General features: G+C 44.3%; 1 long non-coding RNA gene across 1 annotated transcript; it reads right to left on the bottom strand.

Moving 5' to 3' along the window:
* Window positions 1–360: 360 nt before the first annotated feature.
* On the bottom strand, window positions 361–13,082 carry LOC118915642 (uncharacterized). The gene is made up of 3 exons (XR_005026160.2): window positions 12,854–13,082; window positions 911–1,023; window positions 361–689 (listed from the first exon to the last, which is right to left on the bottom strand). It is a non-coding gene; the product is annotated as an uncharacterized LOC118915642 (long non-coding RNA).
* Between the last annotated feature and the right edge of the window lie 1,399 nt (window positions 13,083–14,481).

Below are 14,481 nucleotides of genomic sequence, written 5' to 3'. Positions count from 1 at the left end.
TTTTCTTTTCCCAACTCCAAAGCCATATTTGGTGGCTATGCAACATCCTCTCCTACAAGGTGTCGATATTGCTTGTCCTTCGCCTCATCCCCATATTCAAGACAAGCCAGGGCAGAAGGAATAAGCATGAGTGGACACAAAAAGGTAAAAGAATACGATTGGGGTCAACACAACAGTTAAGCAATAGATCTGAGATTAGAATAAGTTTTGTTGGGTTCCGTAACCTATACTTCTAACCAACATAAAATATAATCTTCAATCATATTTAATTAATTTACTATTTAATTTTATATACTTATATTTTATAATGGAATACTTGTAATTCATTAATTTCTCATTTATGATTCTTACAACATTGCATTATAATTAAGGATTCATTTGTTGTAGTTAAGGATTCAATAGATCACACATACACAGTGCTTAGTGCACAAAGTTCCTGTAGAAAGCAGGGAATCTCCAAGTAGTTCTGAACTTCTCCCGAGTGTGGACTGGGTCTCGATTGCCTTTTTAGTTGTGGCGCTTAGCTCAGTGCCCAGCACAGACAGCATTGCTACTTAGAGTTAGAGTGATGAATGAAATAAATGAGTAGAGTTGCTGAAATTCCAGCCTCATTTTCTGATTTCCTTTGCTGATCTCCAGTGCTCTTTCCATTACATCACAGCTACAAAGATGTGGAGTTGCTGGAACACCTAGTGGTACAATGGTACAAGCCAGGATGCATGTGAACTTCCAAGGGGTGGACTGTGTACAGAAAGTAGGGCAAGCATGTGGGCTCTAAACCCAACTTGCTTGGGTTCAAATTCTGACTCTACCACATATTAGTTATGAGACCTCAGGCAAGTTACTCATACTCTCCCATCAACAGGAGGGGTACCACAGGGAAGACTTAGGGAATAGGGGTCACCATTACCTGGGTGAAGGCATCTCAGGCTCCACCAATGGGCAAGGCAGATGGGGCGTTTGCAGTCAGAGCCTTAATGCTTCTCCGTCAGACTCCTCTTGTGGCCAGCTCTGTACTCCTGCCTTGACAAATGCATAAAGCCTTGTTAATAATGAATAGGCCCCCGTCTGCCTTACTTAACACTGAGCTCCAAGCAGATGCACAGTCCTTTATAAATGATCCAGTCCAGCTGATTAGGCCCCATGGGGCACATTCCAGCAGCCAGCCTCTTGTTCCCCATAATGGAATCATAATGTTAATGTGATTTCAATTAGGGCTACGTTACAGAACACAGGTGCTAGAGTGAGCCTGTGGGCCCGGAGGCCTCCCCAGGGACTCATTTTCCTGGGAAAGGTACGTGTGTTTCCAAGGTCTCTGCCAACTTCAGAAAAAGCAAGTCACCCCACTGAAGGTAGGCCGTGCAAGCAGAGACAACAGGTATCCAGGCCCTGCTTTTCCTAGGCCCTGGACCTGTGTTTCTTATTCAGATTTGACTGGTGTGTAGCCTTTAGAGGAGAAAACCTGTCTTGGGGATCTCTGAGGTTCACAGGCCCAGTACTGGCCCAAGAACCAAAATCTTACTCAAGGAAGATGTCTTTCCACTGTAAATTCTCACTGCAAAAGAGAGGCATTGCCTTGATAAATGGCAAGAGCATTTGTTTCTAAATAAAAATACCTCACATGTAAGGAGGGTTTACTACATGCCAGACATAATTTTTTGTACTTTATGTATATGAACTCATTTCTTAGATTTTTTATTATCAAAATGAAAGCATGCAGACATTTAAAATTTTTTTCCACAGGATGCAAGCATCCCCAAGAACACATTTCCAGTCCCCAGTCTGAGAAACCCCTGTCTGGAGCAGCCAGTCCAGATGGGACCTTGAAACCCACTGGGCCCATTCTCATTCTCCAGATGAGGGAGCAGAGAGCCAGAGAGGGGAAGGCACTTGCCCAGGGTGTCTGAGCAAGTCAGGGGCCAAAAGGAGATCAGAACCCAGGTGTCCTGACTCCTAGCCCCAGTGCTTCCACATGCTTATTGTGGAAGAAAGTACAAAGAGGAAAATAAAAATTATCTGAAATTTGACTGCCCAGAAATCTCCATTGCTAATGTTAGGCAGAAAGTCAGAAATGAGCAAGATGGAAAGGAGGAAGGGTCCCCCAAAGATGACTCAGGGAGTTGATCAGGTGGAACCAGAAAGCCAGAAATGACTCAGAGCATTAATCAGATGAAGCCTCAGGGTCCAGGGGTGACTCAGGAAATGTCCAGGGTCCCCCAGATAAGAAATATCAAAGGCACAAGCACAGCACAGCCCCTGTCCCCATTTCACCAATCAGAACAAGCCTAGAGAACTGACAGCTGTCAATCAAGGACCTCTCTGCCATGCCAAAACTACATAAAAGAAGCCTCAGCAAGAGCATTGACACCTGCCTGTCTTATCTTAGGCAGGTGCCCACTGCGACTTTATGCAGAGTGTATTAAAACTTACTTTGCTTTCTTGACTTTGGTCTCTTGTCTCACTGTATCTGACTTCCCTGCGACACTGAGCTGAGTCCTTTCCTTCCTAACACTAAGATTCTAGAATATCCTTCACTCTATAAACATATACACACTCATAAAATGCGATAATAATAAATAGGTTATATTGTAACCTGATGTTCTTTCGTGCCTAAATAGAGCATCTAGCTGGGCAGCCCTTGGGCATTTGTTTCTGAGACCCCATCAATCTAATGACCCAATAGGCCCAGGGTGGCTTTTCTTGAAAGCTGCATCTTGCCCAGATTGTTCTAGGACTCCTTTGTTCCAAACACTAAAAACGATTTGTTTCCCTAATTGAGTCCTCTCAGTTCATGCCTCCATTCCCTTGTACTTGCAGTGACCTCTGCTTGTTAAGTCATTCTCTGCCTAGCAAAATCATATGCAACTCAAGTATCACCTCTGCAGTGAGGCCTCCCCTGACCTTCCTTGACCTTTCCCTCTCCTCCCCACATTCTTCTCTTGCAGTGCTTCTGCAGGACTTTTTTAAAAGTCTTGTTGGAGCATCTATGGCTTTGCATTTCTACTGTAAAGAGTGCCTGTAAATATATATATAACGTCAAGGATATCTGCAACCTGTAAAATATACATCTGTGTGTATATATATGTGTGTGTATATATAATTATCTATGCTTCTAGACCTTATGGATGCCCTATATTTTCACAGCTCAGTCTCCTTCACTTCATGGTGAGTGCTGGAAGTTAGAGAAATGATATCTTCTTCATATTTGTCTCCCCAGGGAAGTACTTAAGTTATTATTTATCTCCGTTTCCTCAACTATAATGGAACCCACTGGATAGAGGTAGATTAAATGATATCATGCAAGTAAAGCAATTAACCCAGCATCTGACACATAGTCAGCTTTCAATAAACAGTGGCCATTATAGTTCATAGTGGTATAGTTGTTGTTATTGTTATTAAGCCTATGGTCTTTTGAACAAGGGGTGTACAGAGTGAGGGAGGGATGGCAATGACGAAATGATGGATGGATGGCTAATAAGTAAAAGGATGAAAAGACAAAAGATGATGGGTGATGTGTAGAGGATGTATGGATAGTTGAATAGATGGATAGATGGATCAGTGGATGAATGAAAGGTCTATCCTCTTCTTTCATTAGTAAGGATAGAAGGAAGAAGACAATGGCAGGAATATCAAAAGGTCTAGTGACTGGCGACAAGACTCAAAGACTGCTTGATACCCAAGCCTTTGACCATAGCCCAAGTCTCACCTAGGCCCTGTAACTTAGCCTTCCACTGGCTGCTTCTAGGCCACCTTGAGGTTCTGTTCCTGGGATAAGTAGAGTCTGCCCTTGGAGCATCTGAAGGACCAGATGCTGGGCCACAAAACTGTCCTTGGCCAGAGAGGCTCCCTCAAAGCCCTGGGAAATCCCAGTTCACGGGACCATGAAGTTGTTCCTTCATGGAGCTACTGAGCCCCATGTCCACTGGCAAAGAAGAGTGAATGATCACTGTGACCCGAGGGTCTCAGAAACGAATGCCCCAATGCTGTGTAGCCAGCCCTAGCCTCTCACACACTCCCTAGAGAAGGATAAGCCCACCCAGCTGCCTGAGCTGGGTTATAGGAGGAATGAGGTGCAGGGTAAACCTCCAGCACAGGGCTTGGAGGGGAGCCCAGAATCCTTGAGCAATGGGAGCAAGAGGGACTCAGGGTTCTCCCAGGCCACCTCACCCTTTGGACAAATGGAGACACAGAAGTGAGAGAGGTCAACAGTCCCAAGGTGCCCCACAGATCAATCAATGGTAGAGTTGGGCTTACACACAGATCCCAGGTCTGGGTTCATTCTCCATCCTCATTGTCCCCAGACTCTCTTATCTATTCCTTAGCTGGATACATGGAACCAGACAGAAGCACTGGGCCTCCTGAGGCTTCTCAGTGGGACCAGGCCTGGGGACAGTTTCCTCAGGCTTGTTTATATTTAAACTGGTGCTCCTTTCACTGCAATCCCTCTAATGTTCCAGGTGAATCACTATCCAGAACAGAATATATATAAAATATTCCAACAGTCCCTCTCCCCACCAGGCCCTGTGGCTGATGAAAGAAGGCTCAGCTCACTTCACTCTGCAAGCCCCTGGTTATTATTTCAGGGACTCTGATCTCAGGAGTGAGGATGGCACAGGGGTTCCTCAGGGGAAGTGATGGAGCCAAAGTGCCTGTGGTTAAGATCCTGGCTTCTCCCCTTACCAGTTTTGTGGTGTTCAGCAAGGCATCTCCTTTCTGCCTACACTGAATGGCTGGCTGTAGGAGGAGGGGGCAAGGGATACCAGGAAGGGGTGACTTGCAAGAAAATATGAAAATTCGACATGTATTTTGGGTCCTAGAAACCAAGGAAAAAGAGTTTGCAAAGAATGCGGGAATTTAAATGGCAGATTGAAGTCCTATCACTGTGCTCCTTGCACCCAGAGCCCACTGAAAATAAGAATAATTTGGAGAAGAAAACAAAAAAGAGCAATACCTCCATCTCTTATTAAACCAGAAAGTATACTGCCAAAGTCTATAAAATATGACCTCAAACAAGAGAGGAGACAGAGCCCCGTGAGGAAGAGTGTCCCTCCCTGTGCACAGCTGAGAGGCCTACCCAGTGGCTGACGGGGTCTGGACTGAGTGCAGTCCGGGAAGGCATCAACACTTCCCAGCTCAGACCCAGTTCAGTGCCACAGAGCAGTGTGATCCCTGCCCAGCCAGTGGTTCAGTGGCTGGCCTGCTTCAAGCAGAGTGATGGTCACAAAAAGCATTGTAGGATTGAAAAAAAAGGGAAGAAATGTACATAAGGAACATAAGCAAAATGCAAAAGAGCTTATGTCACAAGAGGATTTATTAAAAACAAAAAAACTAAAACAAAAAAGTTCAAGCACACAGATTTCCATGGGCTCAAAGAGATTGCAGGTGAATAAGCTAAGAGAAGTCAAGGTGACTTAAAGAGATTGTAAGACAACAGACAAAGAAAATGAGTTGGTGACACTCAGGAAAGAAGTGAAAGCAACAAATAAAAGACATTTAGAAATTAAAAAGACATACTGAAAATAAGAAAACAACCCATAGAATAAACAGAAGCAGCACCGAGAAGGGCACATAGCAAACACCTGGAGAAAAACACAAAAATAAGAGGAAAAGAACACACATATAAAATAGTATATTGATTTCCTAGGGTCGCTCTAATGAAGTACCACAAACTGAGCATCTTAACAGCAATTTATGCTCTTACAGTTCTGGAGGCCAGAAGTCCAAAATCCAGGTGTCAGCAGGATTGGCTCCTGAGGGCTCGAGGGAGAAGCTGCCCACAGCCCTCCCAGCTTCTGGTGATGGCTGGTAATGCTTGGTGTTTTGGGCTGGCAGCTTCAGCACTGTTCTCTGCCTCCATCATCATATGCCATTCTTCTCTCTGTGTCTCTGCCACTCCTCTTATAAAGACATCCAGTCATATTGGATGCAGGGCCTGCTCTAATTCAGTATGACCTCACCTTAACTAACTACATCTGCAACGACTCTGTTTCCTAGTAATGTCACATTCTGGGGTACTGGGGGTTAGGACTTCAACATACCTGCAGGGACACAAATCAGCCCATAACAAATAGTTATGGAAAAGACTAAATGACACAGAGGACAGACCAGAGATACAACATTTGCAGAACTGGTGTTCCTAAAAAGAAAAATGAAACAAATGGAACAATAGTGAAAAATATTGTAACATAATGGGGAAATGCTTTCCTGAAATGAAGAGTTGAATATCAAAACACGAAAATGATTCAGAACCATCAGCCTCAAGCATGATAATCTAATGGTTTCTCAACTCCAAGGTTAAAGACAGAATCATTTGGGAATGCAGGCAAAAATCTTGAGTCACATGAATGAGGGAAAACAGGCTGGCTGCAGAGTTCTCTCTAGACATATACCATGCTGGGGTCAGGTGACAACATCCACAAGGCCCCAAAGGATAGAAATTGTGACTTAAGGAATCTGTACCCTGATACAGTTTCTTTCAAATAGAAAAGGCCACCAAAAAACATCCCCAAGCATCCAAGAACTTAGGGAAAGGATGCCTTTTACTCCTTGTAACAGTTGAGCAATAAAATCTAGTCCATAAAGGGATTTCTCAAAATAAATAGCTCTGAATGGACAAGCCAGGGTAAGCCTATTGGTGATAAGACTGAATCCATTTAAATGTAGAAATAAAAATCATGGCGAATTTGGAGTATAGAGAACAGTGTAAATGTTGTAAACATCAACAATAAAACAATAATATTAATAGGACTAAAAAGAATTAGAAGATAGAGGAGAGAAGGGGGAGAAAGAGTGAATGTATTAATTTCCTAATTTTTCTCAGCAAGGATTGATAAATACTTTGGATAAAGTTGGAAAAATGTCATTTTTAAAATAACAAATCATTCCAATCTCATAATTGATATTTTACATAATCATGTTTCTTAACTTTAAAGGGCTTGAGAGAATCTATTATCATTTGTGGTAAAAAAGAATTTTATCTAAAATTTAGCAAATTTCTTATGTTCTAATATACTAATTTATTTTTCAGGTTTTTATTTTGTATTAACTTTAGATTTACAGAAAAATTGCAAAGAGTTCCCCATATATCCCAGCTTCCCCTAATGTCAACATGTTATCTAATCATGCCATATTTGCTATAATCAAGTCCAAACTTTATTCAGATCTCACCAATTTTCCCACGAGTCTCCTTTTTATGTTCCAGGATCCAATCCAGAACAGAACATTACATTAGTTGTTAGGTCTCCCTCATCTCCTCCAATAGGAGAGTTTGTCAGGCTTTCCTTGTCTTTCATGACTTTGACACTTTTGAAGAGTCCTGGTCAGGTATTTTGTAGATTGTCCCTCAGTTAGAGTTTGTCTAAGGTTTTCTCATGGTGAAATGAAGACTATAGATTTTGGAGACAAATAGCAAGATAAGTAAAAATGCTCTTCTTGTGTTCCATCAGGACGTATGCATCAACATGACTTAGTAGTGGCATTAACCTTGATCACTTGGTTATGGTGGGGCTTGCCAGGTTTCTCTGTGAAAAGAAATTGTTTTTCCCCTTCCATACTCATTTGACAGAAGTGAGTAGCTAAGTCCAGCCCTTACGCAAGTGTAGAGGAATTAATCTCCACCTCCTAGAGGGAGGAGTATGAAAAAATTTGTGGAGACATATATTATAACCACCACAGCAGTTAACAAATACTTTAAGAGAGATACTTTGGGAACATTCATCCGTGGATCTTGCCTCAAGTATTTATTACTTTTGTGTTCAATTGCCCTCATTCCTTCTATATTTTTTATTTGGAATTCTCTATGAGGAAAATTTGTCCTTTCTCCTTGATTTATTATTTAGTTAATCATTTGTTTATGTCAATATGGACTCGTGAATATTTTATTCTTTGGGTTATAGTCAGTACTATCATTATTCTGTTACCCAAATTATTCCAGCCTTGGCCATTGGGAGCTTTATCAGGTTGGCTCCAGTGTCCCTTCTTTTTTTTTGATTGAAATTATGTCCCTTCTCTTTTGATTGAATTAATGATATTTTAGGACAGTTTTAGGTTTAAAGAAGAATTGAGTGGAAAATACAGAAAATTCCCATATGTTCTTTCACCACCATCCCCACCTCCCCCAGTTTCCTCTATTGTTAATATCTTGCATTAGTGTGGTACATTTGTTACAACTGCTGAGTCAATATTGATGCATTATTTTTAGTTGAAGTTCATAGTTCACATTAGCATTCACTTAGTGTTTTATGTTCCATGAGTTTTGACAAATGTATAATGACATGTATCCACTCTTATAATACCCTACAGAGTAGTTTTATTGCCCTACAAATCCCCTGTGCTCTATTTTTCATCCCTCCCTCCTCCTAGCCCCAGGATCTTTTTATTGTCTCTGTAGTTTTGTCTTTTCCATAATGTCATGTAGTTGGAATCATACAGTAAGTAGGTAGCCATCTCAGATTGGCTTCCCTCACTTAGCAGTATGCATTTAAGTTTCCTCCATGTCTGCTGTGGATAGATGGCTCATTTATTTTTCATTGCTGAATAACATTCCCATGTTTGGATGTACCACTGTGTCTTTACCCATCCCCCTATCCATTTGCCTACTGAAACATCTTGATTGCTCCCAAGCTTTGCAAATTATGAATAAAGCTGCTGTAAACATTCATGTATAGGTTTTTGTGTGGACATGATTTTCAGATAAATTGAGTAAATGCCTAAGAGCACAATCACTTGATCATATGGTAAGACTATGCTTAGCTTTGTAAGAAACCACCAAACTGTCTTCCAAAATGGTTATAATATTTTGAGTTCCCACCAGGAATGAATGAGAGCTCCTGCTGCTCCACATCCTTGCCAGAATTTGGTGGTGTTGGCATTTTACATTTTAGCCATTCTGACAGTGTGTAGTGGTATTTCATTCTTGTTTTAATTTGCAGTTCCCTAATGACTTATGACATTGAGCATCTTGTGTCCTTTCACATGCCTCCATACTTTTTTTTTTTTTGGTAAGCTCTTTCTTACTTTCTGTCACTACGAGATGCTCCAGGCTCATCTTATATTATTTTTCTTTCAGTCTTAGAATCAGCCATTTCTCCAGGGAGTCCTGGCTCCTTTTATTGGAGAATGGTATTTAGAAGTCAAGATCTGGCTAGGTATGCTTAATATTACTGGGATGTCACTGCTTCCCGGTCCTCTCTGTAGACAGACCTAGGAAATATATGTTTACACACATAACCATATTTATTTCTGTATCTGCCTGTATATATACTATAATCAATATGATTTCATACTAACATCTTCACTGTAATCCAGCTTAGCAACTTTCATTCAGGACTCCCCCTTTACTCATTTGTAATTTTTTCTCTGTCAGTTAAAACCTTGGTTCTAATAATCTACACTTATTGTTTTGGTGCTAATATAGATGTAAAGCAGTTTTAGAATGGCTAACCTGCATCCCTGGGGAGCAAACTAATGTGAATAAAGGGTCTGTGTTTAGTGTTTCCTCTTTAGCCTTATACTACACAGTCAAAATACTGTTTTTCACATTTGCTTAGGTCAGCTTCTTTTTCCCCACTGAATGTTTTTATTTTGTTAAAATTAAGTAAAATCAAATGTAATATTTTGTATTTTAAAATAGGATATTTGTTATCATATTATTAGAGTGTATTTCTGTACTTTTCTATTATCTATCAATCCTTCTATCCATACTATGCATAAAGCAATGTGTGGAGTTATATTTATCAAATGTTAATAATCAAATGTTGGTCTTGATGATTGGACTGAGATGATTTTTTTGCATTATTTAGATCTGTATTCAGTGATTAATTTTTATAATAAGCATATATATTATTTTTATAGGAAACAAGGAATTTTTCTCGAAATTCAGGGAGGAAATGGTCAACAGGTAGAACACTGCTGAGCCGTACAATTCCTATTGGGTTGAGTAACCAGAAGGTCACTTTTGAGCCTGATGAGAGCCATCTTCACTTGGGAAGAGTGAGGGGTAGGAGCCAGACTGGCTGGAAAGAAGAATAACCGAAAGGCACGGACGAGGCAGGTGATGAAGGTGAGTTCTTCTCAACATGTAGCTTGCCTAGGAACCACCCAGAGCTTATTTAGACTCTTCCTGAGCCCCAACTACCAGGAGCTCAATTCAGCGTGTCTAGGGTGGAGCAGAGAACTTGCTTTTCCACCAAATTCCCCGGTGAGGCTGATGCTGCAGTCCTCAGACCACAAGGAGCCACACGGAGAGTCTTCTGAGAAGACTGATAGGCTGTGAGGGAGGCAGGGGAGGACAGTGGAGGAAGTAGCTTTGGATTATTTTGTTAGTGATGTCTATTTATTTTATATCTGCACCTAGTAGTGCATAATCCAAAACAAATTAGAGAATTACAAAAAGAAACAGACAAACCAATAAATTTAGTGGGATATTTTAATACACCTTCCTCAGTAACTTATAGAGCAAAGTGGCAAAAACAACCTCAGAAAGTAAGTAGATGATACGAATAACATGATTAACAAGTCATGCCTGATGTATACAGAAAAATACGTGAAATAGTGACAGAATTATTTTCAAGGACACATGGGATTTGCCAAAATGATTCCATGGGGCCATAAAATAAGATTAAAAAAATTTCCAAACACTGAAATAATACAGAGTACTGCCTGGTGTTAGACCATTGTGAAATTAATTATAGTAACAACAACGTTTTCAATTGTTTAGAATTTATTTTAAAATCCTTCTATTTCTTAACTTTTTATTTGGAAACAATTTCAGATTTACAAAAAAAAAGTTGCAAAAATAAAAATAGTGCAAAGGTCACTCAGATCCTCTTTTGGGGGCACTTTACCCCCACTGGTTTTATCATTCCCTCCCCCATCTCCTCCCCACCAAAATGCACACTCAGTTTCTCTTGAGAGCAGCACTGGCTTACTAACCATGCGAGTCCCTTGGAAGTGGATCCTCCAGTCTCCAGTTGGGCTGCACTCGTGTGTGTGTGTGTGTGTGTGTGTGTGTGTGTGTGTGTGTGTGTGTGTGTGTGTGTGATTATATCCTATTATTCCTACTGTGTGTGTGTGTGTGTGTGCCTACTGGTTCTGTTTCTCCATAGAACCCTGGCTAATACAACCTGTCAGGACACTCAAGACCCTAGTGAAACTGACAGATGGTTGTAATGGGAGTAGTTCACCAGGACAAGAAGATGGAAAACAGGAAGCCCGGGCCTTGAGTGAGAAGAGGGTGAGCAACCCAGGCCATCAGGCCGGGCGGCTTCAGGTTGATGAGGACTTTCTCCTACTGGCTACTGCTGATTGTCTTTCAAATTTCACACTTCCCTGATCTCCCAACACCCAACAGACCCGCCGCAGTGCTCTGTCTCCCCTCTGTCAAGATCCCTGATCACACTGAATTAGCTTCGTCTCTTCCTCATCTGTCTCCCTGGGCTGGCTCAGTGCTTTGTCCGTCATGGTGTCTGTAGCACCTTGTCCTGCACATTCTGAAGTCAGGAAGTAAGTGTTTGCTAACTGAACCAGTGTGTGAACGCAGGGCCTGATGGATGGGCTGCAGACTCTAAAGGGACTTTGATAATGGTGGAAATCCAGCACCCTCCCCGCCTCATTATTTCTGCCCTACCTCCAGAAGGTAAAATGGGAAGCCAGAGAAGTTAGCAGGCCTGCCCAGGTCACACAGCAGAGCCGCCCACGTCACACAGCAGAGCCGCCCACGTGACTGAAACTGCAGGAGAAACAAGATCAAAGGGGGTGGGGGAGGACAGTTGGAAGGTGGCCTGAATCCCCACTCTGAGATGTCCCAGCACCCCACTGGGCCGGGGCACACTCCCCTCTTCTCTCATCTTCCCCCTCCGCTGGCTGCAGGGAGTGAGCCAGCCCAGGGGCCAGAGGTGGTGGCCCAGAACGTTTGACAGCCTGTTAACTTAATCCTTGCCTGGCTTCAGGGGAGCCGGTTGTCACCTCATTTCCAAAGCAGCTCGGGGCTGCTGGGGAAACAGCTGGACTGGCCCAGATGTATGGCCCCTTCTCCCCTGCCCCAAGCAAGCAGAAGGAAAAGGACAATTGAAAGGAAATGCAGAGACAGGAAGGCATTTTCCCAAGCCCTTGCTGGGGCTGCCCTGGGAAGGGGAGGCGCCCTGAGGAAATCCCCTTCAATGGATGTTTATTTTAATGGGAGGTGAAGGGACAGGGGCTGAGACAACCCTGGGGGAGGGGAGCAGATGCTGGGACTGGGCCCGCAGATGGGCGTTTGTGAGCTTCCCAGAGGCTGCCCACGGAGCGGGTGTGTGGCCCAGAGGCAGGAGGCAGACAGTAAGGCCGGAGGCAGCTGGTGCTGAAGCCTCCACCTCGGGGTGGAGGGGGAAGTGGGTGGAGGGCACTTACTACTTGGCTCCTTCTGCACACCTCCAACATCCCCTGGGGCCCTATGATGCTCTATGCTAGGGGCTGAGCAGATGCTGACCAGCCAGTCCCGCCCTCTGGCAATAGGGGAGTCCGCGGTAATGGGGGTGGGTTAAGCACAGGGGCACCCAGAGGCACAGGGACTGCAGGGCGCAGGAGTAGTCCCAGGGGGCACAGAGCAGAGAGCCTACCCAGGGCTGCCCCAGGGGAAGGAGTCCTCAGGGGGCCTGTCCTCACAACCAGGCAATGGCCAGGAGAGCAGCCACAGCCTCAGTGTCTGGAAACCCAGCTGGATACTGAGAGCCCCTCCCCCAGCTTCTTTGCCCAGGTGGGTCTCTGTCATCCTTGATGGAGCTGAGGACCCTCCCTGTGACCAGCCTAACCCTTAACATTCTTCAGGGCAACACTGCTATCCCTCCCACTCCCTCGTTAGTCCACAACTCCTTACCTTGAGACACGCACGGCAGGGTTTTCAAGTTCAAAGCTGGTGCTTCATTAATTTGCTCCATTCACTCGACAGATTTTCATGCAGCATCTCCTCTGTGCCAGGCATTGTTCTGGGTGCTGGGGATTTGTAATGAACAAATTAAGAATCCCTGTCCTTGTAGAACATCTCTCTATGAGATGATAGAGATGATAAAGAAAGGAGTAAAATATCTAGAATGTCAGGTATTGCTAAGTGCCGTGGAGGAAAACGAGGCCAGGGTGGTGCTGGGGTACTAGTTGCAGTGGCCATATTTCTCTTCATTCTAATGTTGAGAGGTGCATCTGTACAGGCCCAGATCTAAGTGAACTACAGGCTTCAGCTTGCTCCATCCTCACCACAGGCCTGAGGCTACCACACCTGCCAGCAATGACAAGCCGCTGGAGTGGGGCTACCTCTCAGTCCTCACCTTCAGAGTCCGGTCTCAGGGGGAGACAGATGAGGAAATGGGCCTCCCCCAGCCATCCAGTGAGGCCCACCTGGGGGCCTCAGCACAGGCTCCTGCTTGGCTCAGACCCAGGAGGCCTTCACTGATCAGAGGTCTTGCTGAGTATGTGGCTCTTGTCTGCCGAGAGCCCCAGCACTGCCCAGGTCCCAAGCCTTGTAGGGATCCCCCTGCCCGTGGTCAGCAGCTATGCAAGCCATGAGCTCAGGAGAAAGAATGCTGGAGGGGAGTCAGGAGGCCTGGATTCCAGCTTGGCCCCCCATCCCCGGGCTCACCTGTGTTAGCGATCTGGGATCCCTTTACCTCTCTCTGTGTCTCTCCTAGTCTGCGGAGGAAGGAGTTTGGCCAGTTGATCCCTGAGGCCCTGCAGGGTCTACAGCCTGGTTTTCCCATAGGCATTGGGTGCTTTAGCACTGACTGTACCCCTGGGACAAGACATGACAGCCTCTCCCATGAATCCAGATTCAGGAGGAGCATGTGATTCTTGGCAGTAAACTGAAGGCTAGAGAAGGAGGGCGGCTGATTTTTCACTGGAGTACTATCAGTTAAAAAACTAAATAAAAATTTTTAACTTAAGCCTTTCCACATTTCCTCGTCTTCCAAAAACATCAAGACTGCTTAGGAAAATAAAGGCTGATGACCTGTCCTGGGGTTGGCCTTGCTGACACACCTCAGGGCCTGACGCATAGCAGCAGCTGCCACCAGCGCCCTCTGCATTCGCTCTCATGAGCATGGATTCAGCTGCCTTCCCCACATACACACTTGCTGGGGTCAAGCCCAGAGCTGGGACACAGACGCCCTACTTGATTCCTCTCAGAACCCCCCTCTCACCCCCTTGCATACACACAGACACACACAGATACACATACACGCCAACATATGCATACACACATGCATTCACACAAACACACGTAAACACACAGACCCACAGAAACACATACTCCCACCCCACCCTCTGGGGTGCTTTACACATCCCTTAGTCAGTGATTAAGACATATTTGCTAAATAATAAATGAGTGCAAACTCTCAGATCCAGGAAACCAGAGAGCCCAGCTGGGCCTTGCCTGTCTGCAGCTCCCTGGCCTCCCAAGCAGCCTGCAGTCTGCTCAGAGGCGGTGACCTTGCAGAGCTGGAGCGTGGGGCAGGA

This window comes from Manis pentadactyla, chromosome 9, assembly GCF_030020395.1.
Source record: "Manis pentadactyla isolate mManPen7 chromosome 9, mManPen7.hap1, whole genome shotgun sequence".
Lineage (NCBI taxonomy): Eukaryota > Metazoa > Chordata > Mammalia > Pholidota > Manidae > Manis > Manis pentadactyla.
This window is presented reverse-complemented; position numbering and strand designations above follow the sequence as displayed.